The sequence below is a fragment of the Ranitomeya variabilis genome, chromosome 3, assembly GCF_051348905.1.
Source record: "Ranitomeya variabilis isolate aRanVar5 chromosome 3, aRanVar5.hap1, whole genome shotgun sequence".
Lineage (NCBI taxonomy): Eukaryota > Metazoa > Chordata > Amphibia > Anura > Dendrobatidae > Ranitomeya > Ranitomeya variabilis.
Window position 1 is genome coordinate 642,651,001 of NC_135234.1, and position 25,391 is coordinate 642,676,391.

Here is a 25,391-nt window from a genome sequence, read left to right on the forward strand (position 1 = left end):
TGCCGGACAGGCAAGGGTTTATTTTTATGATTTGTTTTCTGTATTTGCTTTCACTCTAATAAACCTGACCTGAGGTCAGTTTACCTGGAAACCTGCTGTCGCCTCAGAGTTTAATGCACAAACCACGTGACCTTTGACCCCAGCAAAGGCGATCCCGGAGTGTTTTGTTACTATATATATATATATATATATATATATATATATATATATATATATATACAGTATATATGTATGTATATGCTATCGCACCGGGAGGGCGGTAATGTCACGATGGAGGCAGGCTTTGCAGCGTTGAGAATCTCTCCACCCATGAGCTCACCCCTCTTTTCCCATGTGCTGACTTCTCCCGTCTGTGCTCTCTTCTTTGACCTGTCTTCCCCATGTGCTATCCACTTGTCTTCTGTCTTTCACCTTCCTCTGCTGTGGTCTCCCCTCATGTGCTGTCCCGTTTGAGCTGTCTCCCCCTGTGCTCTGTCTCTCTCACCCCTGTGCACTTTCTCTTTCCCCCATCTGCTGTCTTCTCCTCTCATATCATCTCTTCTTTGACCTGTGTACTCCATTTGCTCTTGTACACGGTCAGACAGACAATTTTTAAAATGAACTTTCGTTCATGGGTAGTGTTGAGCATTCCGATACTATCGGGTATCAGCCGATATTTGCTGTATCGGAATTCCGATACCGAGTTCCGATATTTTTGCGATATCGGAAATCGGAATCGGAAGTGTGCGGTGCGTATGGTTCCCAGGGTCTGGAGGAGAGGAGACTCTCCTTCAGGCCCTGGGATCCATATTCATGTAAAAAATAAATAATACAAATAAAAAATATTGATATACTCACCCCTCCGGCGACCCTGGCTCTTAGCGATGCCTCCGTTCCTAAGAATGCAGGGAGTGAATGACCTTCAATGACGTCGCGGCTTGTGATTGGTCGCGTGAGCGGTCACATGAGCGGTCACGCGACCAATCACAAGTCGCGACGTCATCAAAGGTCCTTCACTCTGCATTCTTAGGGAACGGAGGCAGACGCTTGGACCGGTGAGAGCCGGGGCCATCAGAGGGGTGAGTATATCAATATTTTTTATTTTTATTCTTTATTTTATACATGAATATGGATCCCAGGGCCTGAAGGAGAGTTTCCTCTCCTTCAGACCCTGGGAACCATTCCGATATTTTGTGTCCCATTGATATGCATTGGTATCGGGTATCGGTATTGGCGATATCCAATATTTTTTGGGTATCGGCCGATCCAATCCGATACCTTTGCATATCGGAAGGTATCGCTCAACACTATTCATGGGAAAACCAATTTATTGTGACCAGCTTCCTCTGCCTGTAGACATGTCGCGCATCTGCCGCCGGGATCAGCCAAATGATTCACTGTGCCTGCGTGGAATTCGAGCAGTAAATCAGACCACTGCCATCTTTGTGCAGACAGATAGCGGCAGATTAAAACTGCGCATGCGCTACTCCTGTAAAAAAGATGGTGGTGGTCAGTGAATCATTTGGCTGATCCCAGTGGCACTGTGTTAGCGACGGTGTTCCACTGGTGGTACCACGCAAGAGGCTGCGTACGGCTTATACAGTGGGTGTGTGTGGTGCATACGGCGTATACAGTGTGTGTGTGTGTGTGTCTGGTGCGTACGGCATATACAGTGTGTGTTTGTGTGTGTGGTGCATATGGCATATACAGTGTGTGTCTGTGGTGCGATAGTGTTCCGCTGGTGGTACCACGCAAGAGGCTGGTACCACCAGCAGTTTCCATATTGAGACATCCATCACTTGGGTGTCCCAATATGGCGGTCGGTGAACTTCCACCATCGCTGAACAAGAAGCACGTTCAAGGTCGCTTAAAGTTTGCTCAACAACATTTAGACAAGCCTGTGAAAAAAATGGGAGCATATAGTCTGGTCAGATGAGACAAAAATTGACCTATTTGAATGTCATAATACTCAAGATGTTTGGAGGCCAAAAGGAAATGCATATCACTCCAAAAACACCATACCAACAGTGAAGTTTTGAGGTTGGAACATCATGGTGTGGGCCTGTTTTCCAACAAATGGCACTCAAAAACTTCATCTAATTGAAGGAATGATGAATGGACAATTGTACAGAGACACTCTTGAAAAAAATCTGCTGCCAACTACCAGGATGATGAAGATAATATGAGGGTGAACATTTCAGCAAGACAATGATCCCAAACACACAGACAACAAAACTCTCAACTGGTTTCATAGAATGAATAAATCTGCTAAAATGGACTAGCCAATCACCTGTGAGGTGACACTGCAAATATTATTTTTGTTACACAAACAACAACATTAGATAGAATATGGATATGAATGAAATTGTCTATGATCTTGAAAAAGTCACAATTCAATGGTTATGTACGTGGTGAGTGTCCATAACTTTACAAAAGTAGATTGATTAAAATATACTTCAAAAACCACCTAATGCTAAAACTTCTACTACCACCTAATACAGGCAGATGCATTTACCACCTACTGGAATGACATCCTTACCAATTGCTCAATTAAGCTTATGCAGCTGATTAGCAAAAGAAGAATCAATGAAACTACTAGACCTTGAAACCAAGATCACTTCTTTACAAGATTCTTTAAAGATGTTTACCACTCACTCAGATTTCGGCAAATTGAATGACAAATTACTGCACAAAATTAGCTCTACAGAAGAATATGAGAATATGCCATCACAATTAAAAGGTCCAAATTTGGGCGGAATTATGGAGATTACGAATTTAACACTTGAAATTTTTCCAGATAACCCAATTCCATCTTAAAAAACAATAAACAGTTTGAACATTACAACAGGAGTGTCAGTTTTATCTCTTTGAACCTAGATACCGCCGACAGTCATAAAGATCTTTCTTATTCAGATAGCATTGTTGATATAGTCAACAATATACAGGTCCTTCTCAAAAAATTAGCATATAGTGTTAAATTTCATTATTTAACATAATGTAATGATTACAATTAAACTTTTATATATTATAGATTCATTATCCACCAACTGAAATTTGTCAGGTCTTTTATTGTTTTAATACTGATGATTTTGGCCTACAACTCCTGATAACCCAAAAAACCTGTCTCAATAAATTAGCATATCAAGAAAAGGTTCTCTAAACGACCTATTACCCTAATCTTCTGAATCAACTAATTAACTCTAAACACATGCAAAAGATACCTGAGGCTTTTAAAAACTCCCTGCCTGGTTCATTACTCAAAACCCCCATCATGGGTAAGACTAGCGACCTGACAGATGTCAAGAAGGCCATCATTGACACCCTCAAGCAAGAGGGTAAGACCCAGAAAGAAATTTCTCAACAAATAGGCTGTTCCCAGAGTGCTGTATCAAGGCACCTCAATGGTAAGTCTGTTGGAAGGAAACAATGTGGCAGAAAACGCTGTACAACGAGAAGAGGTGACCGGACCCTGAGGAAGATTGTGGAGAAGGACCGATTCCAGACCTTGGGGAACCTGAGGAAGCAGTGGACTGAGTCTGGTGTGGAAACATCCAGAGCCACCGTGCACAGGCGTGTGCAGGAAATGGGCTACAGGTGCCGCATTCCCCAGGTAAAGCCACTTTTGAACCATAAACAGCGGCAGAAGCGCCTGACCTGGGCTACAGAGAAGCAGCACTGGACTGTTGCTAAGTGGTCCCAAGTACTTTTTTCTGATGAAAGCAAATTTTGCATGTCATTCGGAAATCAAGGTGCCAGAGTCTGGAGGAAGACTGGGGAGAAGGAAATGCCAAAATGCCTGAAGTCCAGTGTCAAGTACCCACAGTCAGTGGTGTGGGGTGCCATGTCAGCTGCTGGTGTTGGTCCACTGTGTTTCATCAAGGGCAGGGTCAATGCAGCTAGCTATCAGGAGATTTTGGAGCACTTCATGCTTCCATCGGCTGAAATGCTTTATGGAGAGGAAGATTTCATTTTTCAGCACGACCTGGCACCTGCTCACAGTGCCAAAACCACTGGTAAATGGTTTACTGACCATGGTATTACTGTGCTCAATTGGCCTGCCAATTCTCCTGACCTGAACCCCATAGAGAATCTGTGGGATATTGTGAAGAGAAAGTTGAGAGACGCAACACCCAACACTCTGGATGAGCTTAAGGCCGCTATTGAAGCATCCTGGGCCTCCATAACATCTCAGCAGTGTCACAGGCTGATTGCCTCCATGCCACGCCGCATTGAAGCAGTCATTTCTGCCAAAGGATTCCCGACCAAGTATTGAGTGCATAACTGAACATTATTATTTGATGGTTTTTTTGTTTGTTATTAAAAAACACTTTTATTTGATTGGACGGTTGAAATATGCTAATTTATTGAGACAGGTTTTTTGGGTTATCAGGAGTTGTAGGCCAAAATCATCAGTATTAAAACAATAAAAGACCTGACAAATTTCAGTTGGTGGATAATGAATCTATAATATATGAAAGTTTAATTGTAATCATTACATTATGGTAAATAATGAAATTTAACACTATATGCTAATTTTTTGAGAAGGACCTGTATATGTAATTTATCCCCACCAACACTATCAAATCTCAAAAAAACACATGAGCCGTAGAGTGGGCAGAAAACACACCAAAAAATAAATAAATAAATAAATTAATTAAATTGCACATATCCGGTTTGATACAGCAAATAGAAATTCATTATGAATCTCATCTGCAAAATGAAATTTTGTCTGAATTTTCAGTTATTAATTTGTGTGAAAACATCTCTTCCATGTAACTCATGGTGCTCAAAAAAGGAACTGAATTCATACCTACAAGTCGTGGTAATCTATTTCAGACAATCATGCGATTACTCACTGTGAAAAGACATTTTTGCAAAGACAATGCAGACAATACCTCATACAACTGAAATTGAAATGTCCCTTTTTAAGGAATTTTCTGCTCAAATTGCTATAGTTCAGTGGTAAGTGGATTTACCCTTTTTCCTTTTTCTATAGCTCTACTCTTCCACACCAAATTCACCCAACCATGATTTTATGGAACTTGCTTTGTTTAACAAGACACAGACATGCTAGAACAGAAAACTTACTTTCCACAAAAATTGGAACAATATCTTGGTATGCTGAAGCATTGAAATTTCTTTTCACTTGCACTAGGGGCCTATGTTAACCCTTGAAAATAAAATAGTATTATCCTTCCTCAAATTTTACAGTTACACCAATTAACCCCTTCACCACCTTGGGTTTTTCCGTTTGAGTTTTCGCTGTTTGCTCTTCTTCCCAGAGACAAACTTTTTTATTTTTCTGTCTGTATGGCTGTGTGAGGGCTTGTTTTTTGCAGGATGAGTTGTACTTTGAACGACACTATTGGTTTTACCATATAGTGTATTGAAAAATGGGGAAAAAATTAAAAATGCAGTGAAATAGGTTATACTAAACCCAGTCAATCCTACTATATCCATAAGAGGGCAACAACACTAGAAGGTGCAAGTGTATGTAAGCTAAGGTGTTTCTTTAGTAAAGTGCCAGTGCATAATGAGAAACAGCTAATTGAGCTAGATGTAGGAATAGGAATATGTCACCTGTGATATGAGCTGTGCAGGGTAATGGCCAAGGCTGTCAAATACCCCTCTACCCTGACACATGTTTCAAATCCACTTCTTCAGGGAGCGTATAGGGAGAGGAGGGACATTATAAGCAGATTGTAGTCCAATCAGAGCGTGGTTAGCACATGATTAGGGAAGTTGATTGTGCTGCATTGCAGTCAATTTTATCCAGCGCAATATATCATGTGCCCGCAATAATCACATGACTCGCCACTTCCGTTCGGTGACCCGCAAGCTGACAGTGCTGTCAGATAAGTGACGGCAATGTGTGCCAGCATGGTGCGATATGCTGGAAGCGGGTCACCAACCGGAAGCGGTCCTCATTACAAAAATATATAACTTCTTATGCATCAAGCCAGTAACCATATAAGTATATACAGCACTTAGTGTAATGCAGCAATCATAATTATGCACTTTGGGTAATAACTGGTTTTTACATGTAGAACATTTAGACACTGAGCAATTGTATCTTGATTATTTAATTCAATTCTATGTATATTCCCTTAAATTGGTACTTACAGTTTTCATAGAATTGCTGGCCATATGCACTACGGACTTCATCTGATGTTTTCTCCCAAAAGTATTGCAATTTTCTTATATGTGGTTCTGGGCGAGTTATCAATGTCTTGAAGTAACCAGGCTCTATGATGCAGACTTTGACACCAAATCTGCATATATCACGTCTGGAAGAGACAAAAAGTACCTAGAGTGTTAATAAAGAATATTCCATTAATAAAGAGCATCTAAACATGTGATATATATATATATATATATATATATATATATATATATATATATATATATATCATTGTCTAAGGGTCACTTCTGTCTGTCTGTCTGTCACGGATATTCATTGGTCGCGGCCTCTGTCTGTCATGGAAATGCAAGTCGCTGATTGGTCGTGGCAAAACGCCCACGGCCATTGCCACGACCAATCAGCGACGGACACAGTCCGGCAGCAAAATGGCCGCTCTTTCCTCCCAGCAGTCAGTGCCCACTCCATACTCCCCTCCAGTCAGCCCTCACACAGGGTTAATGACAGCGTTACCGGAGCGCGGTGTAACGCACTCCGGTTACGCAGCTATTAACCTTGTGTGACCAACTTTTTACTATTGATGCTGCGTATGCAGCATCAATAGTAAAAGATCTAATGTTACAAATAAGAGTAATAAAAAAAAGGTTATTCTCACCCTCCGACGTCACCCGCTGTCCTCGGCAGTGCAACCGGCAGGTTCTGGTGCCAAGGATGCTATGCGAAAAGAACCTTCCATGACGTCATGGTCATGTGACCGCGACATCATCACAGGTCCTGCGCGCATACCAACCCTGGGACCGGAAGCTGCCGAGTGCACCGCACACAGACGCCTGGACTTCAAGGGGCCTTCGGAAGGTGAGTATATGTTTATTTTTTATTTTAAGTCTTTTTTAACCACGCATATAGTGCCCGCATTGCTATATACTACGTGGGCTGTGTTACATACTGCGTGGGCTCTGTTATATACTACATCTCTGTGCTATATACTAACGTGGCTATGTTATATACTGCGTGGCTGCTATATACTGCGTGGGCTGTGTTATATATTACATGGCTAGTGTTATATACTGCGGGGGCTGTGCTATATACTCCATGGCTGCTATATACTTTGTGGGCTGTGTTATATATTACATGGCCAGTGTTATATACTGCGGGGGCTGTGCTATATACTGCGTGGCTGCTATATACTGCGTGGGCTGTGCTATATATTACGTGGCCAGTGTTATATACTACGTCGCCTGTGTTATATACAGCGTGGCTGCTATATACTGCGTGGGCTGTGTTATATAGTACGTGGGCTGTGTTATATACTGCGTTGCCACTGTTATATACAGCGTGGCCTGTATTAACGCAGCGGGTATTCTACAATATGAATGTATGTATGTATGTATATAGCAGCCACATAGTATATAGCACAGGCCACGTAGTATTTGTCCGATATATACTACATGGCTCCTATATACTACATGGCCTGTGCTATATACTATGTGGCTGCTATATACATACATATTCTAGAATACCCGATGCGTTAGAATTGGGCCACCATCTATATATACACTATGTTCCAAATTATTATGCAAATTACATTTTTCTCCGATTTTCCTAAAAGGTAGGGGCAAATGACAGTCAGTCTAATAAAAGTCATCAGTCATCACCCATTAAATATACAATTTTATTGGAGAAACCTCCCAATGATAACAGTATAATCTCCAAAATGAATAAAAACTCAAAATGCACTGTTCCAAATTATTAGGCACAGTATAATTTCTAAACATTTGATATGTTTTAAAGAACTGAAAATGCTCATTTGTGGAATTTGTGGCATTAGGAGGTCACATTCACTGAACAAAAAAGCTATTTAACTCCAAAACATCCTAACAGGCCAAGTTACATGTTAACATAGGACCCCTTCTTTGATATCACCTTCACAATTCTTGCATCCATTGAACTTGTGAGTTTTTGGAGACTGCCTCCCACCCTCATAGATCTTTTGCTTGATGATACTCCAAAGGTTCTCTATAGGGAAGATGGTGGCCACACCATGAGTTTATCTCCTTTTATGCCCATAGCAGCCAATGACTCAGAGGGATTCTTTGCAGCATCAGATGGTGCGTTGTCATGCATGAAGATGATTTTGCTCCTGGAGGCACGTTTCTCCTTTTTATACCATGGAAGAAAGTTGTCAGTCAGAAACTTTATATACTTTGCAGAGGTCATTTTCACACCTTCAGGAACCTTAAAGGGCCCTACCAGCTGTTTCCCCATGATTCCAGCCCAAAACATGACTCCTCTACTCCTTGCTGACGTCGCAGCCTTGTTGGGACATGGTGGCCATCCACCAACCATCCACTACTCCATCCATCTGGACCATCCACAGTTGCTCGACACTCATCAGTAAACAAGACTGTTTGAAAATTAGTCTTCATGTATGTCTGGGCTCACTGCAACTGTTTCTGCTTGTGAACACTGTTTAGGGGTGGCCGAATAGTAGGTTTATGCACCACAGCAAGCCTTTGAAGGATCCTACACCTTGAAGTTCGAGGGACTCCAGAGGCACCAGCAGCTTCAAATATCTGTTTGCTGGTTTGTAATGGCTTTTTAACAGCTGCTCTCTTAATCCAATGAACTTGCCTGGCAGAAACCTTCCTCATTCTGCCTTTATCAGCACGAACACGTCTGTGCTCAGATTCAGCCACAAATCTCTTCACAGTATGATGATCACGCTTAAGTTTTCGGGAAATATCGATTGTTTTCATCCCTTGACTAAGGCATTGCACTATTTGATGCTTTTCAGCAACAGAGAGATCCTTTTTATTTCCCATATTGCTTGAAACCTGTGACCTGCTTAATAATGTGGAACATCATTTTTAAGTAGTTTTCCTTTAATTAGAATCACCTGGAAAACTAATTATCACATGTGTTTAAGATTGATTTCAGTGATCCATTGAGCCCTGAGACACAATACCATCCATGAGTTTATTTGAAAAACAAAACAATTAAATCTTTACAACACTTAAATCCAATTTGCATAATAATTTGGAACACAGTGTATATACAGTATATATAATTTAAATGTATGTATGTGTGTATATATATATATGTGTGTGTGTGTGTGTGTGTGTGTGTGTGTGTTATATATATATATGTATATATATATATATATATATATATATATATACACACACACACATATATATGTATACATGGATATAAATATGTATATATATATATATATATATATATATATATATATATATATACCTGATGAAGACGGGATAACCGTCGAAACGTGTTGTGGAATCATCTAATACACTTGTGACCTGGAGTTCCTAGCGCTCCTCTGACCGTTTTTTTCATTCTACTACTGCACCCATCCTCCATCGGAGGCACACGGCTGGAGCTGCGGTGGACCTCTCATTCCATCCGAACTACCTGCTTCCTCTGCGCTCCCCAGAGACCACAATACACTTGACTGGTACTAGATAGGGTCCATCAGCACAGGTGTTCAGGGACTTTAAAAATAAAAACAAAAATGGTAAAAAGGACAAAAAAAATTGGCTTTAGTTTCCGGTATGGTCCCATGGACAACTTTATTTGATCCACGATTAAGAATTGGCACATCCTCGGGCGCGACAAAGATTTATAGGATATAGTAGCAAGGGGCCCTTTGTTTTCATGTAGGAAGGAGTACAAGCCTAAAGGATGATGATCTTGTCCATAATCGGATAGATAAAGAACAGAATGATTGGTTAGGTTCTAGTATCCCTAAAGGTAATTATAGATGTGGACATTGCCCATTTTGCTCACAACACATTACAGGTCGCAATTTACACATGGGTGCGGTTTCACACCTCGTTTTTTATTTCATTTCCTGCAAAACTACCCATGTGGTATATGTAATTTTTTGCCCTTGTAAATTCTTCTATATAGGGAAGACAATACGTCCGCTTTATGTTAGATTCAGAGAGCATTAGAATTCAGTGAACACAGGTAAAAGTGTACCAAGTTTGATTAACCATATCAGAGATATTCATTGTGGTAATCCAGGTGTCCTAACCTTTACAGTTTTAGAAAGAGTGACGCTGCCTCCACAGGGCGGTGATCTGCATAGGCAATTACTTAGAAGAGAAGCCAGGTGGATAAATGCGCACATGTGCGCTGAATTCCACTGGTTTAAATGAAGGAGTGGATATGTCCGTTTTTCTCTAAAAGAAGTTGGTACTTAGGTATATACACATTTTTTTAATTTTAATATATATATATACATACACTGCTCAAAAAAATAAAGAGAACACTTAAACAACAGAATATAACTCCAAGTAAATCAAACTTCTGTGAAATCAACCACTGATTGACCATCAATTTCACATGTTGTTGTGCAAATGGAATAGATAACAGATGGAAATTATTGGCAATTATCAAGACACACTCAATAAAGGAGTGGTTTTGCAGGTGGGGACCACAGACCACATCTCAGTACCAATGCTTTCTGGCTGATGTTTTGGTCACTTTTGAACGTTGGTTGTGCTTTCACACTCGTGGTAGCACTCTACAACTCACACAAGTGGCTCAGGTAGTGCAGCTCATCCAGGATGGCACATCAATGCGAACTGTGGCAAGAAGGTTTGCTGTGTCTGTCAGCGTAGTGTCCAGAGGCTAGAGGCGCTACCAGGAGACAGGCCAGTACACCAGGAGATGTGGAGGGGGCCGTAGGAGGGCAACAACCCAGCAGCAGGACAGATACCTCAGCCTTTGTGCAAGGAGGAACAGGAGGAGCACTGCCAGAGCCCTGCAAAATTACCTGCAGCAGGCCACAAATGTACATGTGTCTGCACAAACGGTTACAAACTGACTCAATTAGGATGGTTTAAGTGCCCGACGTCCACAGATGGGGGTTGTGTTCACAGCCCAACACCGTGCAGGACGCTTGGGGTTTGCCACAGAACTCCAGGATTCACAAATTCACCACTGGTGCCCTGTGCTCTTCAGAGATGAAAGCAGATTCATACTAAGCACATGTGACAGACGTGACAGAGTCTGGAGATGCTGTGGAGAGCGATCTGCTGCCTGCAACATCCCTCAGCATGACTGAGTTGGCAATGGGTGGCACAAACCACAGCCATTCATGTGCTCGCCAGAGGTAGCCTGACTGACATTACGTACCGAGATGAGATCCTCAGACCCCTTGTGAGACCATAGGCTGGTGTGGTTGGCCCTGGGTTCCTCCTAATGCAGGACAATACCAGACCTTATGTGGCTGGAGTGTGTCAGCAGTTCCTGCAAGATAAGGGCATTGAAGCTATGAACTGGCCCTCCCATTCCCCAGACCTGAATCCGATTGAACACATCTGGGACATCATGTCTCGCACCATCCACCAACTTCACATTGCACGACAGACTGTCCAGGAGTTGGCGGATACTTTAGTCCAGGTCTGGGAGGAGATCCTTCAGGAGACCATCCATCGCCTTATCAGGTGCATGCCCAGATGTTGTAGGGAGGTCATACAGGCACGTGGAGGCCACACACACTACTGAGCATCATTTTCTTGTCTTGAGGCATTTCCACTGAAGTTGGATCAGCCTGTAACTTCATTTTCCACTTAGATTTTTAGCATCATTCCAACTCCAGACCTCCTTGGGATATTAGTTATGATTTATGTTGATAATTTTTAGGTTTTATTGTTATCATCACATTCCACTACGTAATGAATGAACATTTACAACTGGAATAATTCATTCAGTGATATCTAGGATGTGAGATTTTAGTGTTCCCTTTATTTCTTTGAGCAGTGTATATATATATATATATATTTATATATATAGAAGTATATATATATTAATTATGTAGGAGTTTTGTACTCTATCAGGTGCGACAGGAGGAAAACTGGAGACATGTTCTCTTAAAAGTTCATGTTGGTTTATTTGCTTCATACACCCGGCAGCAACAAAAAAAAGGTTCATGGCCTTTAGAGCAGGAAAAACAACACAAATGTCCTTAGCCGGATTCTGATCCTTCAGACCTGTGGGCACACAGGCTGGACAATGTCCAGCACGCAGGCTCGGTCAGGAGCCCCACACACAGGAAGGCTTCTGCCTCTCTGCACACAAACCATGTGCCAAAGAACAGCCTCCATTATGTAGGCTGTAACAACACCCACAGGTGAGGTATGTGGGTAGCCAGACCTGCCCATCTCTCATATCTACCCGCAACCTGGACCCAGGTGCACTAAACGACATCTTAGTGCTCACATGCACTAAATCAAAATACTCTGGTTTGCATCGCAGGGAGCAGCCATCTCTGCACACATACCTCCTATTGACTACACGGACATTAGGCTCCTTACATACCTCCCCCTCTGCTGAATCCATGGGCTTGGCACCTTTCATTACCCGACCAGAGACCCTTCTCGGTCGCCTTTGATAGGGCCCAATTTTGACAGATGGGTGTACTGTCAGTGAAACTTTTTGGAACAATGTATCATCTGACTCCATCATGTCCTCTGGTAGAGTTGCCCATTTTACAGACCATTCTCTCACTGAACGCCTCCACTGGTTTGTGTGGCCACGAGACTCCCTTACAGTCAAGCCTACTGTCTTGTCTGAGTTTGACCCTTTGTCACTACGTTCGCTACAGGGTCTCCTGCCTATGCTCCTCAGCACTGAGTTAATAGAGGTGTCACTACTGCTAACCCTTTTAGCTTCAGTTTGCGTGCTACTAGTCTTTAGAGAACCCCTTCGTCTTTCTATACCTCGGGTTGGAAGTGGTTGCCACCTTCTTTCCATTTCCTGTAGCTGTACCTTAATTTGCAGTCTGTCCCATCTCAGCTGCTCTACCTCTTGTGGGTACGCCAGCCAATATTCAAGGAGTATTTGAATATTTTTAAGGCTCTCCATTGACCTGACAACAAAGAATGGAACCATCCCATCTTCACCAGCTACCTGGGCTTCGGCATCAGCCGGGATCCTCACACGTATTCACAATTTCTTGCATCACTTGTCCAAGTCTCCCATTGACTTTCCTCACCAGATTTCTGGGCACTTGAATGGTGTCTTCCACAAACCCCAGCCAACTTTGAGCCTCCTTGCATGCTCCAGACGTCGAGCGGCTTCCTTATTCCTCAACAGGATCATCTGTTTCGTGCGGAGACAGTGTAGGTGTATGTCACTCAGGATAGCCACCCGCTTCAGTGTGACTTCCCTAGTCAACAGTATAACCAACTGCTGAGTCTCTGGTGCCCAGTTCACACTACACGCCTCCACCGCCTTTCTAAATGCTTCATGTACAGCCTCACTGGCACCCGCTTCTCGCAAGTCCTCGGGTACCTCTACCAGGCACTAGAAGCGAAGTCTCACCTTCTTGGATATGATGTTCGATATTCTTGTCCTGAGAGTCAGAGTGTTTTTTTCAAGACATCAACCTCCTTTTTGAGGCTGTCTGCATGGCACTTCCACTGCTGGATTTCTTCCTCCCTGGAGGCCACTTCTTTGGTCAGTTTCTCCTGCTCACTTTCCTTCATTGCTATCAGATCAAGATAATGTGACAAGTCGTTCTGTAGAGGAGAGCAGGGCTGCCACTAGGAATTTCGGGGCCCCATACTGGCAAAATTTTCGGGGCCCCCTTGAAACTCCACGCAGGCTCCACCCGAGCCCTGCCTCCACCCCTCAAACTGTCCACAGTCCCCCCACCCTCTCTTGGAAAAACTCAATTTCTGCACCAAATCCTCACCAATCACACATTAACAGTTCCCATCACCAGATTAAATATATAGCCAGGAGCTTTTGTTTTGGCCAAAACATTTCTTATTCCGCCACCATGACTCTTTTGACCAAGCTCTACTCTAACCTATTAATCATTTGTTAAATTCCAATACAATTTAGGTATATTTTTATTTATTTTTCAATGTTTAAAATGACCAGTAATATCACATAAAAGGGACACATACCACCGCACCATGACCAGATCACATATTACCACCACAGTGGCCGAATAATGCCACATACAAGGAATAAATACCACCGCACCATGACCAGACAACATATTACCACCACATAGTGACCTATAATACCACATACAAAGGAACAAATACAGCCACGCCATGGCCGAACCACATATTACCATCACATAGTGAGCGAATAATACATTACTGATCATTAATAAAAAAACACAATACTAATATCACCATCAGTGCCAATATACACAGGAGATCTGTACTTAGCATGGAATGTCCGTGTACAGGTAATATAGTGATCAGTGACATTATACACAGGAGCTCTGTATACAGTGTCAGTGTACAGGTAATACAGTGATCACCGGTGACATTATACATAGGAGCTCTGTATATAGTGTCAGAGTAAAAGTAATACAGTGATCACTGGTGACATTGTACACAGGAACTCTGTATATAGTGTCAGTGTACAGGTAATACAGTGATCATCAGTGACATTGTACACAGGAGCTCTGTATATAGTGTCAGTGTAAAGGTAATACAGTGATCACATTGTACACATGACCTCTGTATAAAGTATACAGTGTATAGTGTCAGTGTACTGGTAACACACTGACTCACCAGTGACATGTCTAGGTGATGTCCTTCATCTTCACTTTTCATCTTCATCCAGCACAGACCGCCATCACTTCTTCCAGTCAGGACTCATCTCTGCAGGAAATAAGTTATCTAGAGCACCGCTTGCAGAGCACATTCCTTTTTTTGCCAATCTTCTACACTACACCAGATGAAGAAAAAAGGCGACAGTGTCGCTCTGCACAGTAACAGGACCCCATTGAAAACAGTATCCTCAAAAAATAAAATACATGACTGCAGTAATAATATCCCTTAATTAGCCTCTAGGGTAATAATCTCCCCATCCTGGCCCCCTTGTGTCTCATTCCTGGCTCCATCCATATGTTCTCCCATCCTGCCCTCATGAGTATCCATTCGTCCCATGTGATGTCCCATCCTGCCCCACTGTTATGATCCTGGTGGCAAGGATCGCAAACTGACCTGCTAAGTAACAGAAATCCTTAGGACAAGCTCTGGGGATGTGGGAGCTATACTGACCGCAACCCTGATTCTATCAATACACACTATCACACAGACCATCGAGCCTGTCTAGGATTTAACTGTTTGGCAGACTCGAGATAAGTCAAATTCTTGTGATCCGTCAAGACCACCACACGATGTTTGGCTCCCTCAAGCCAATGTCGCCACTCCTCAAATGCCCACTTCATTGCCAACAACTCCCGATTACCAACATCATAATTCCGCTCGGCAGGCGAAAACTTTCTTGAAAAGAAAGCACATGGCCTCATCATAGAGCCATCAGAGTTTTTCTGCGACAAGACAACCCCTGCTCCTATCTCAGAGGCATCAACCTCGAACGGGAAAAGGGAGAGAGACATCCGGCTGACGCAAGACAGGAGCCGAAGAAAACTGACGTTTCAGCTCCTGAAAGGCCTCCACGGCCGCAGGAGACCAATTGGTCACATCAGAACCCTTCTAGGTCAAATCCGTCAAAGGCTTAACCACACTAGAGAAATTAGTGATGAAGCGACGGTAAAAATTAGCAAAGCCCAAGAACTTCTGAAGACTCTTCACTGATGTAGGTTGAGTCCAGTCATTAATAGCCTGGACCTTAACTGGATCCATCTCAATAGTGGAAGGAGAAAAAATAAAGCCCAAAAAGGAAACCTGCTGGACTCCGAAGAGACATTTAGAGCCCTTCACAAATAAGGCATTGGCACGCAGGACCTGAAATACCATCCTGACCTGCTTCACATGGGATTCCCAATCATCAGAAAATACCAAAATATCATCCAGGTACACAATCATAAATCTATCCAGATACTCTCGGAAGATGTCGTGCATGAAGGACTGAAACACGGAAGGTGCATTAGAGAGCCCAAAAGGCATCACCAAGTACTCAAAATGGCCTTCGGGCGTATTAAATGCCGTTTTCCATTCATCGCCCTGTTTTATACGCACAAGATTATACGCTCCTCGAAGATCTATCTTGGTGAACCAACTAGCCCCTTCTCCAGAGACTCCTTTATATAACTCCGCATAGCGGTATGTTCTGGTACAGACAAATTGAAAAGTCGTCCCTTAGGGAACTTACTACCAGGAATCAAATTTATAGCACAATCACAATCCCTATGAGGAGGTAGGGCACTGGATTTGGGCTCATCAAATACATCCTGGTAGTCCGACAGAAATTCAGGGACTTCAGAAGGAGTAGAAGCAGCAATTGACACCAAAGGAGCATCGCCATGAATCCCCTGGCAACCCCAACTTGACACAGACATTGCTTTCCAATCCAGGACTGGATTATGAGCCTGCAGCCATGGCAGACCCAACACGACAACGTCATGCAAATTATGTAACACAAGAAAACGAATCACCTCCTGATGTGCAGGAGTCATGCACATAGTCACTTGAGTCCAGTACTGAGGCTTATTCTTGGCCAATGGCGTAGCATCAATTCCCTTTAGTGGAATAGGAAATTGCAAAGGCTCCAAGATAAAACCACAGCGCCTGGCAAATGACAAATCCATCAAGTTCAGGGCAGCACCTGAATCCACAAAAGCCATAACTGAGTAGGATGACAGGGAGCAAATCAAAGTAACAGACAAAATGAATTTGGGCTGTACAGTACCAATGGTGACAGATTTAGTGAACCTATTTGTGCGCTTAGAACAATCAGAGATAACATGAGTAGAATCCCCACAGTAAAAGCACAACCCATTCTGACGTCTGTGATTCTGCCTTTCAATTCTGGTCAGAATCCTGTCACATTGCATAGACTCAAGCTTCTGCTCAGAAAATACCGCCAGATGGTGCACAGGTTTGCGCTCCCGCAAACGCCGATCAATCTGAATGGCCAACGACATAGACTCATTCAGACCCGCAGGCGTGGGGAACCCCACCATAACATCCTTAACGGCTTCAGAAAGACCTTTTCTGAAAATTGCTGCCAGGGCACACTCATTCCACTGAGTGAGCACAGACCATTTCCTAAACTTCTGACAGTAAACCTCTGCTTCATCCAGACCCTGAGAGAGAGCCAGCAAAACCTTTTCTGCCTGGTCTATTAGATTAGGTTCCTCATAAAGCAATCCAAGCGCCAGAAAAAACGCATCCACATTTAGTAATGCAGGATCTCCTGGCGGCAGAGAGAATGCCCAATCTTGAGGGTCACCACGTAACAAAGAAATAATAATTTTAACTTGCTAAACAGGGTCACCAGAGGAACGAGGTCTCAGAGAAAGGAATAATTTACAATTATTTTTGAAATTCAAAAACCTAGATCTATCTCCCGAGAATAACTCAGGAATTAGTATTTTAGGCTCTGACATAGGACTGTGAACTACATAATCCTGGATACCTTGTACCCTTGCAGTGAGATGATCCAGACTAGAGGACAGACTCTGAATGTCCATGTCTGCAGCTGAATTCTGAACCACCCAGAGATTAAGGGGAGGAGAGAGGCTAGCCACACTGCAGAGGGAAAAAAAAAAAAATGAACTCAGGATCTCTCTTATCCCTCTTTTGCGATGCATTAACTCTTTTATGGCCTGCTGTACTGTTATGATCCTGGTGGCAAGGATCGCAAACTGACCTGCTAAGTAACAGGAATCCTTAGGACAAGCTCTGGGGATGTGGGAGCTATACTGACCGCAACCCTGATTCTATCAATACACACTATAGGCAGCCGTGGAGCGTTACCTAAAATCCTAGACGCCTCGTCACAGCCTGAGAAACTAGCTACCACTAGAGAGAAAGCAAGCCTCACTTGCCTCAGAGAAATCACCCCAAAGTTTTAGACAGCCCCCCACAAATAATAACGGTGAGTTAAGGGGAAAACACAAACGTAGAAATGAAAACAGGTTTTTTAGCAAATGAGGCCCGCTAACACTAAATAGACAGAAGACAGCAAGGGATCTGTGCGGTCAGTATAAAATGCTATCAAAAATAATCCACGCAGAGATTACAAGAACCCCCACACCGACTCACGATGTGAGGGGCGCAACTCTGCACCCCAGAACTTCCAGCAAGCGAGAATATTACATATAAGCAAGCTGGACAGAACTCATCATATACAGAGAAACATTTTCAAGGAAATAATGAGCAAACATGAACTAGCAAGACTTAGCTTCTCAGGAGGAGACAGGTCACAAGGAAAGTCCAGAGAGATCAGAACCAGTACTGAATACAACGACAGCAGGCAAAAAGTGAAGGTCCAGGTGGAGTTAAATAGAGGCCAGACTAGCAGAAAACGAGGCAGCTGGATTCCAGCTACAGACCAGCAGTAAGCACTAAAGGCCACTAGAGGGAGCCCAAGAACAGAACTCACACAATACCACTCATGACCACAGGAGCCCGAGAACGGAATTCACAACACCCCACATGATCTCCCCATCCTGCCCCATATGATCTCCCCATCCTGTCCCATCTGTCTCCATCCTGCCCCATCTATCCCATGATCCTCCCCCATCTGTCCCATGATCCTGCCTCATCTGTGCCATGATCCTGTCTCATCTGTGCCATGATCCTGCACCATCTGCCCCATCTGTCCCATGATCTTGCCTCATCTGTGCCATGATCCTGTCTCATCTGTCCATTGATCCTACCCCATCTGTCTCTATCATATCCATCCTGCACATGATCCTGCACCATCTGTCTACATCCTGCCCCATGTTCCTGACCCATCTGTCTCCATCCTGCCCCATGTTCCTGACCCATGTTCCTGACCCATCTGTCTCCATCCTATCCCATCTGTCGCCATCCTGCCCTATCTGTCTCTATCCTGCCTCATGTCTCCATCCTGCACCATGAGTCTCCATCGTGCCGCATCTGTTTCCATCCTGCCCCATGATCCTGCACCATGTGTCTCCGTCCTGCACCATGTCACATGGCAATAGAGTTCAACTGAACCTGCGTCTCGGACGCAGGTTCAGTTACTGCAGTGGCAGAATCCTGCTGCTGGGGCCCGGTGAGCAGAGCTCAGCAGGCCCTATATGCCAGGCAGGGGAGTAATGCCCTGATGGCGGCCATGGTGATTATGCTCTCATGAGAGAGAATTGGCTCAATTATGCTACTGACACTCGGCTCAAACTCTCATCCGAGTGTCATCTTAGTGTGATCTCTTGCATGAAAGAATCAGAGCACATTGAGAAGACAGAGAACTTCATTTCTCCATCTTCTCCATTGTCTGAGGCCGTGGATGTCAGACTTCACTCAGACGACAGCTGAGTGCAGTCCGATGTTTCACACACAATCATAGACTTGAGTGGGTGCATGTGATCCGAATTTTGGAGTCACTCAAGTCACAGTATACTGCAGATTATTTTTCCACAGACCAGTTCGGTCTATGGAAAAAAATCACAGATCTGCCCTGCCCCATAGTATAACATTGGGCCGAGTGCTGTCCGATAAAACAACACATAGCACTTGGCCGTGTTATACGCTCGTGTGAGCGAGGTAAGACCCTTTATTCCTCCTGCAGATCTTCTCCAGTTAGCCTTTCAAGCTGGAGTCCTGCCTCAATTACTTTTTTTTTTACAATACTGTAAAATTTTTGCATACTTCTACGTATACTGTGCTTGTGATGTGTGTACACTATGCATATACTATATAGTGTGTGTTTCTGTTACATGACATCTCTGGAAGGTGAATCTACTTGTCAACTATTAGGATATGTGCCCACGTTGCAGAAATGCTGCGTAAATGTCCTCAGCATTTCCGCAACTACCTGCCGCGGGTAAAACGCATGCGGAATTCGCATGCTTTTTCCCGCAAAACACAAGTGTTTTGCAAGCGTTTTTAGCTTGCAGAATGCTAGCGTTTTCCAAGTGATTTGAAGCATCGCTTGGAAAAGTGATTGACAGGTTGGTCACTGCGCTCCCGGTACATTCCGTTCCCTGGGATGCTTTGTGCGAAGGACCTTTGTGACTTCATGGTCACGTGACCACGTCGTCATCTCAGGTATTTCACGCAATGTATCCCTGGGAACGGAAGCCACCATGTGCACCGCTGAGAGCCGGGAGGACTCCGGGAGGCCATCAGAAGGTAAGTATATCCCTATTTTTTTATTTGAATTCTTTTTTTTTACAGGAATATTGTATCCAGGGCCTGGAGGAGAGTCCCTGGGTACCATCCGCACATGAAGCGCTCACTTTATGCATGGTGGGCATAGCCACATGCGTAAAGTTGAACGTTTCAATGCAATCCTATGTGTGCGGAATCGCCGCGATTCCGCAGAAATAATGAACATGCTGCGGATTTTATTGCTATGTGATTCCGCAGCGGGAAAATCTGCAGCATGGGCACAGCAACTGTGGAATCCCATAGGATTGCATGGGAATACATTTCTAAGCGTTTTTTGAAGCGTTTCCACTGCGGCAAAACACATGGCGGAAAAGCATAAAATACGCAACGTGGGCACAAAGCCTTAGGTTATGTTTCCACGGTCAGTAATCACTGTGGATTGGAGGCTGCATACAGCTGCAGGATCCAGATGTTACAGCATAGTGGAGGGGATTTTATGAAATCCTGTCTCCATTATGTGTGCACGGCCGCATCTGGCTTCCATGCGTTTACGCACATGTGGCGCGTCTTTCTAGACTGCAGCATGTCTATTTACAATGTGGAGACGCTCCACAAGATAAATTACACAGTCTATGTATAGGATGCGGTGATTCCGCATGGTTCAGTGCACACATGCGGAATCACCGTGGGTACAAAAGCCGGCAGCCCTTTGGACGGAGCGGACATGTGCTGCGTCCAAAGCACTGCGGTATCCTGACCGTAGAAACATACCATAAGGGTCTGTGCACACGTTGCGGATTTGGCTGCGGATCCGCAGTGGATTTAACACTGCTTATTCGCAGGAGTTTTCCATGCGTTGTACAGTACCATGTAAACCTATGGAAAACCAAATCCGCTGTGCCCTTGGAGCGGAAAATACTGCGCGTAAACGCTGCGGTGTATTTTCTGCAGCATGTCAATTGTTTGTGTGGATTCCGCAGCGTTTTACACCGGCTCCATAATTGGAATCCACAGGTGTAAAAACGCAGGTGAAATCCGCATAAAAACGGTGGTAAATCCACAGGTAAAATGCAGGGTGTTTTACCTGTGGATTTTTCAGATTCTGCGCGCAAAAATCCGCATATTAATCCACAATGTGTGCACATAGCCTAAATCTTGAGGAACAGTGTATTGTTGAGCCCTTCCCCCTGCAGAGACACATAAGGCTGCTGTGCCCCATCCACCCCTGACAGGACACAGCAGCTCAATTCAGAAGACTGAACTTTTCAGAGCAGTTTGGAGAGTAAATGCCACCTGTGGGAATTTTGAGAGGGGGCTGCTGTGTCCTGTCAGGAGGCAGATTGGTCTCAGCAGCCTTAGGGTGAGTGTCCACTGTCAGGAAACGCTGCTTGTTTGACGCTGCAGCGTCAAACACGCAGCGTCCAGATGTTCCAGCATAGTGGAGGGGATTTGTTGAAATCCCGTGTCCACTATGCGTGGAAACCCGCACGCGGCGGCCCTGCGACTCCGGACATGCTGCGCGTCTTTTCAGATCGCAGCATGTCCGTACACCTTGCGGGGACGCAGCGTCCCCGCAAGGCATATCACAGGGCCCTATGGCGAGGGGTGCGATGATCCCGGATGTGTACTGTACACATCCGGCACCATCGCGTCCCAGAAAGGGGGCGGGGCTTAGCGCCGAGCGGCTTCGCCGCTGCGGCGATACCGCCGGCCATCCTGAGCGTGGACACGCACCCTTAGGCTGCCGTCACACTAGCAGTATTTGGTCAGTATTTTACATCAGTATTTGTAAGCCAAAACCAGGAGTGGAACAATAGGAGGAAAAGTATAATAGAAACATATGCACCACTTTTGCATTTATCACCCACTCCAGGTTTTGACTTACAAGTACTGATGTAAAATACTGACCAAATACTGCTAGTGTGACGGAAGCCTTAGGCTATGTGCACATGTTGTGGAATGGGGTGCAGAATTTTCTGCACAAATTCCGCATCTCCTGGCAGAAACTGCAGGTGCAGATTTGCCGCTGATTTTGTGCGGTTTTTATGTGGAATTGATGCGGATTTTGTGCGGATTTTCTGTGCTTTTTACCACTGCGGATTTCTATAATGGAAGGGTGCAGAAACGCTGCAGATCCGCACAAAAGAAGTGACATGCACTTCTTTTAAATCCGTAGCGTTTCCGTGCGGATTTTTCTGCACCATCTGCACAGCTTTTTTTTTTTTTTCACATTGATTTACATTGTACTGTAAATCACAGTGCAGATCTGGAGCGTTTCTGCGCAGAAAAATCCACTGCAGATCTGCACTAAATCCGCATCGTGTGCACATAGCCTTATGCTTCTCTGCAGGAGGTGAGGGGGGGAGGGGTCACTTGCACAGACCATGGTGTGCTCTTATCAGGATCTAGAGCGGATACAGATGGGGTCAGGACATAACAGCATCCTCAGTGACTAAGCACACACCACACTAGGACACCATCCACCAGCAGAGGATCAGTGATGACTGACTGGGGGAATACTACAGGAGCGTGGGCTCAGCAGGGATTGGATGGTGGAAAGTCCCGCCCTCCTGTGGCTCAGCACTGGCTGCCTCTCCCAGTTGTCTGTAACAATGACGCTCCTCCTCCTGCTCCCTCCACACTCCACTCCAGATTATGAAAACTAAGGCCAGAGAGCTCTCAGAGAACTTTATCCCGCTCCCCTGCCAGGCAGCGATGGTCGTCTTCTCTCTGGTGAAGCTTCTGCTGATGCTTCTCATGGGCCTCTCTGATGCATGCGTTCTTCTCCTCTAAGGCTATGTGCCCACGCAGCGGACTGGTGTGCGGATTTTTCCACACTGAATTTGATAAATCTGCAGGGCAAAAAGACTGCATTTTTCCTGCGGATTTATCGCGGTTTTCCTGCGGATTTATGGCAGTTTTTGTGCGGATTCTTCTGCGGTTTTACACCTGCGTTTTTTTAATATGGAGCAGGTTTCAAACCGCTGCGGATTCTGCACAAAGAATTGACATGCTTAGGAAAATAAACTGCAGCGTTTCCGCAAGTTTTTTTCCGCAGCATGTGCACAGCGGTTTTTATTTTCCATAGGTTAACATGGTACTGTACACCGCATGGAAAACTGCTGCAGATCCGCAGCATCAAAAACTCTGCGGATCCCCAGTAAAAACAGCAACGTGTGCACATACCCTAAATCTGCGGACAGTTCCCAGAGGGCTTGTTCACTTTGTGTCCTTGCTTTCCGCATTGAGCTTATTTTTTACTCCAAAGCAGCAAATTCCTCAGACTTCCAGATGCTTTAGTTCGACCTGCAAATCTGCCACTTTTTGCTTCTCACGAACCAACCCTTTGGCGAGGCCCTGGATCTCCTGCGTTTTGTTGCAGCAGGTCATTTCCAGCTGAGACACGTATTCTGCGTCCTCCTGCCAAACAAAGCGCGGCTTCTCCTTGGTGGAGCTGATGGTATGAAGCAGCTTCTGCTCCTGTGCTTCCTTCTCTCCAAGCTGAGCTTTGGCTGCCGAGAGCTCGGACTCCAGGTGACACACCTGAACGAGCTGCGCAGAGTTGGTGCTTTCCATACCAGATACAGATACAGAAATGACAATATCGGGCATAGGTAGGTTAGTGGAGGAAGGAAACAAGAAGTTTTGTTTTTTCATTGTTTGTCCACTAGGGGTGGTGTACAAGGAGAAAAGGAGGGGGCCCTAGATGGAATCTTGATGAACCTCGACAGCAAGGGAAAGGGGTGAGAAAGAAGAGCGAGCAAAAGATACGGTGAAGGAGCGGTCAGAGAGGTAGGAGGAGAACCAGTAGAGAACACTGTACATAAGATGCACCAAATTTGGCACTTAGCCTCACTCTTCTCACTTGCCCTGGTGTGGTGGCAAGTGGGGTAATAGGGTTGTGGTTGATGTCAGCTTTTTTATTGTCAGCTGACATCAAGCCCAGGGATTAGTAATTGAGATGTATCTATAAGATACCCCCATTACTAAAATACCCAGCAAGAATAAAGTTCTTTAATTGAAATAAACATATACCAGGCTCATTTTCCCATTTATTACTGTAAAAAAAGAAAAATAATAAGAAAACATATTCCTCACCGGTCTAACTATAATCCATGTGTCCCACAAGGAAGTCCAGCACTGCTACATCTGGATTACATGGCTGGGCAGTGGTATTATGCAACTGCTCAGCCATGAATCCAGGGCACACTGAGCTGAGCTTGGGGCGCAGCTTCAGTGACGAGCTGTAACGTCGTAGAGGCTACCGCCAATCACTGCCAGTTGTTCTCATGCTAAGTTCAGTGTGAGCCAGCCAAGAACTGAGGTAACCTTCATGACATCACTGCTATAATTGAGAAAATTGTTGTGGTACTAGCAGTGATCTCATTGAAGTCACCGCAGTTCATCGGCTACTCACAATGAGCTGCCCATGGGAACCACAGCTTCAGTGGCCTGCAGTAACCTTAATGACACTACCACGGATCACTGATGCTGCTCTCTCATGCTCAGCTCACTGTCTCCTGGATGTCAGGCTGAATGGTCTCATCATGCAACCATTCTGTTATGACCCCAATGGCAGAGGGTCTCAGGAATCAATACCAAGTCTGCAAACACAAAAAACCAGCTCATAGGGCAGTGGTAACTGGGCTGACCATATATCTAATCCTAGCACCACAAATAGAAGCAGCCGGGGAACGTGCCTACGTTGGTTCTAGACGTCTCGCGCCAGCCGGAGAACTAACTAACCCTAGAAGGGAAAAGAAAGACCTTTCTTGCCTCCAGAGAAAAGACCCCAAAAGTTGGATACAAGCCCCCCACAAATAATAACGGTGAGGTAAGGAGAAAAGACAAACGTAAGAATGAACTAGATATTTAGCAAAGAGAGGCCCACTGACTAATAGCAGAATATAGTAAGATGACTTATACGGTCAGCAAAAACCCTATCAAAATTTCCACGCTGGATATTCAAGAACCCCCGAACCGTCTAACGGCCTGGGGGGAGAATACCAGCCCCCTAGAGCTTCCAGCAAAATCAGGAATCACATTTAGTACAAGCTGGACAGAAAATAAGAGCAATACAAGTAACCAAAAAACAAGGAAGCAGGACTTAGCTTAATTTTGCAAGAAACCAGGACCAGCAGACAGGAGCAAACAGAAAGGATCTGATTACAACGATGCCAGGCACTGGACTGAGAATCCAGGAAGCTTATATAGCAACACCCCTGGAC

General features: G+C 44.5%; 1 pseudogene across 1 annotated transcript in view; it reads right to left on the minus strand.

Moving 5' to 3' along the window:
* The window catches only part of LOC143816815 (retinol dehydrogenase 16-like), a 124,094-nt pseudogene that overhangs the window by 20,450 nt on the left and 78,253 nt on the right, over positions 1-25,391 (minus strand). Inside the window, exon 4 of the transcript XR_013224004.1 lies at positions 6,103-6,266. The product of XR_013224004.1 is annotated as a retinol dehydrogenase 16-like (transcript). The remainder of the gene's footprint in view (positions 1-6,102; positions 6,267-25,391) is intronic.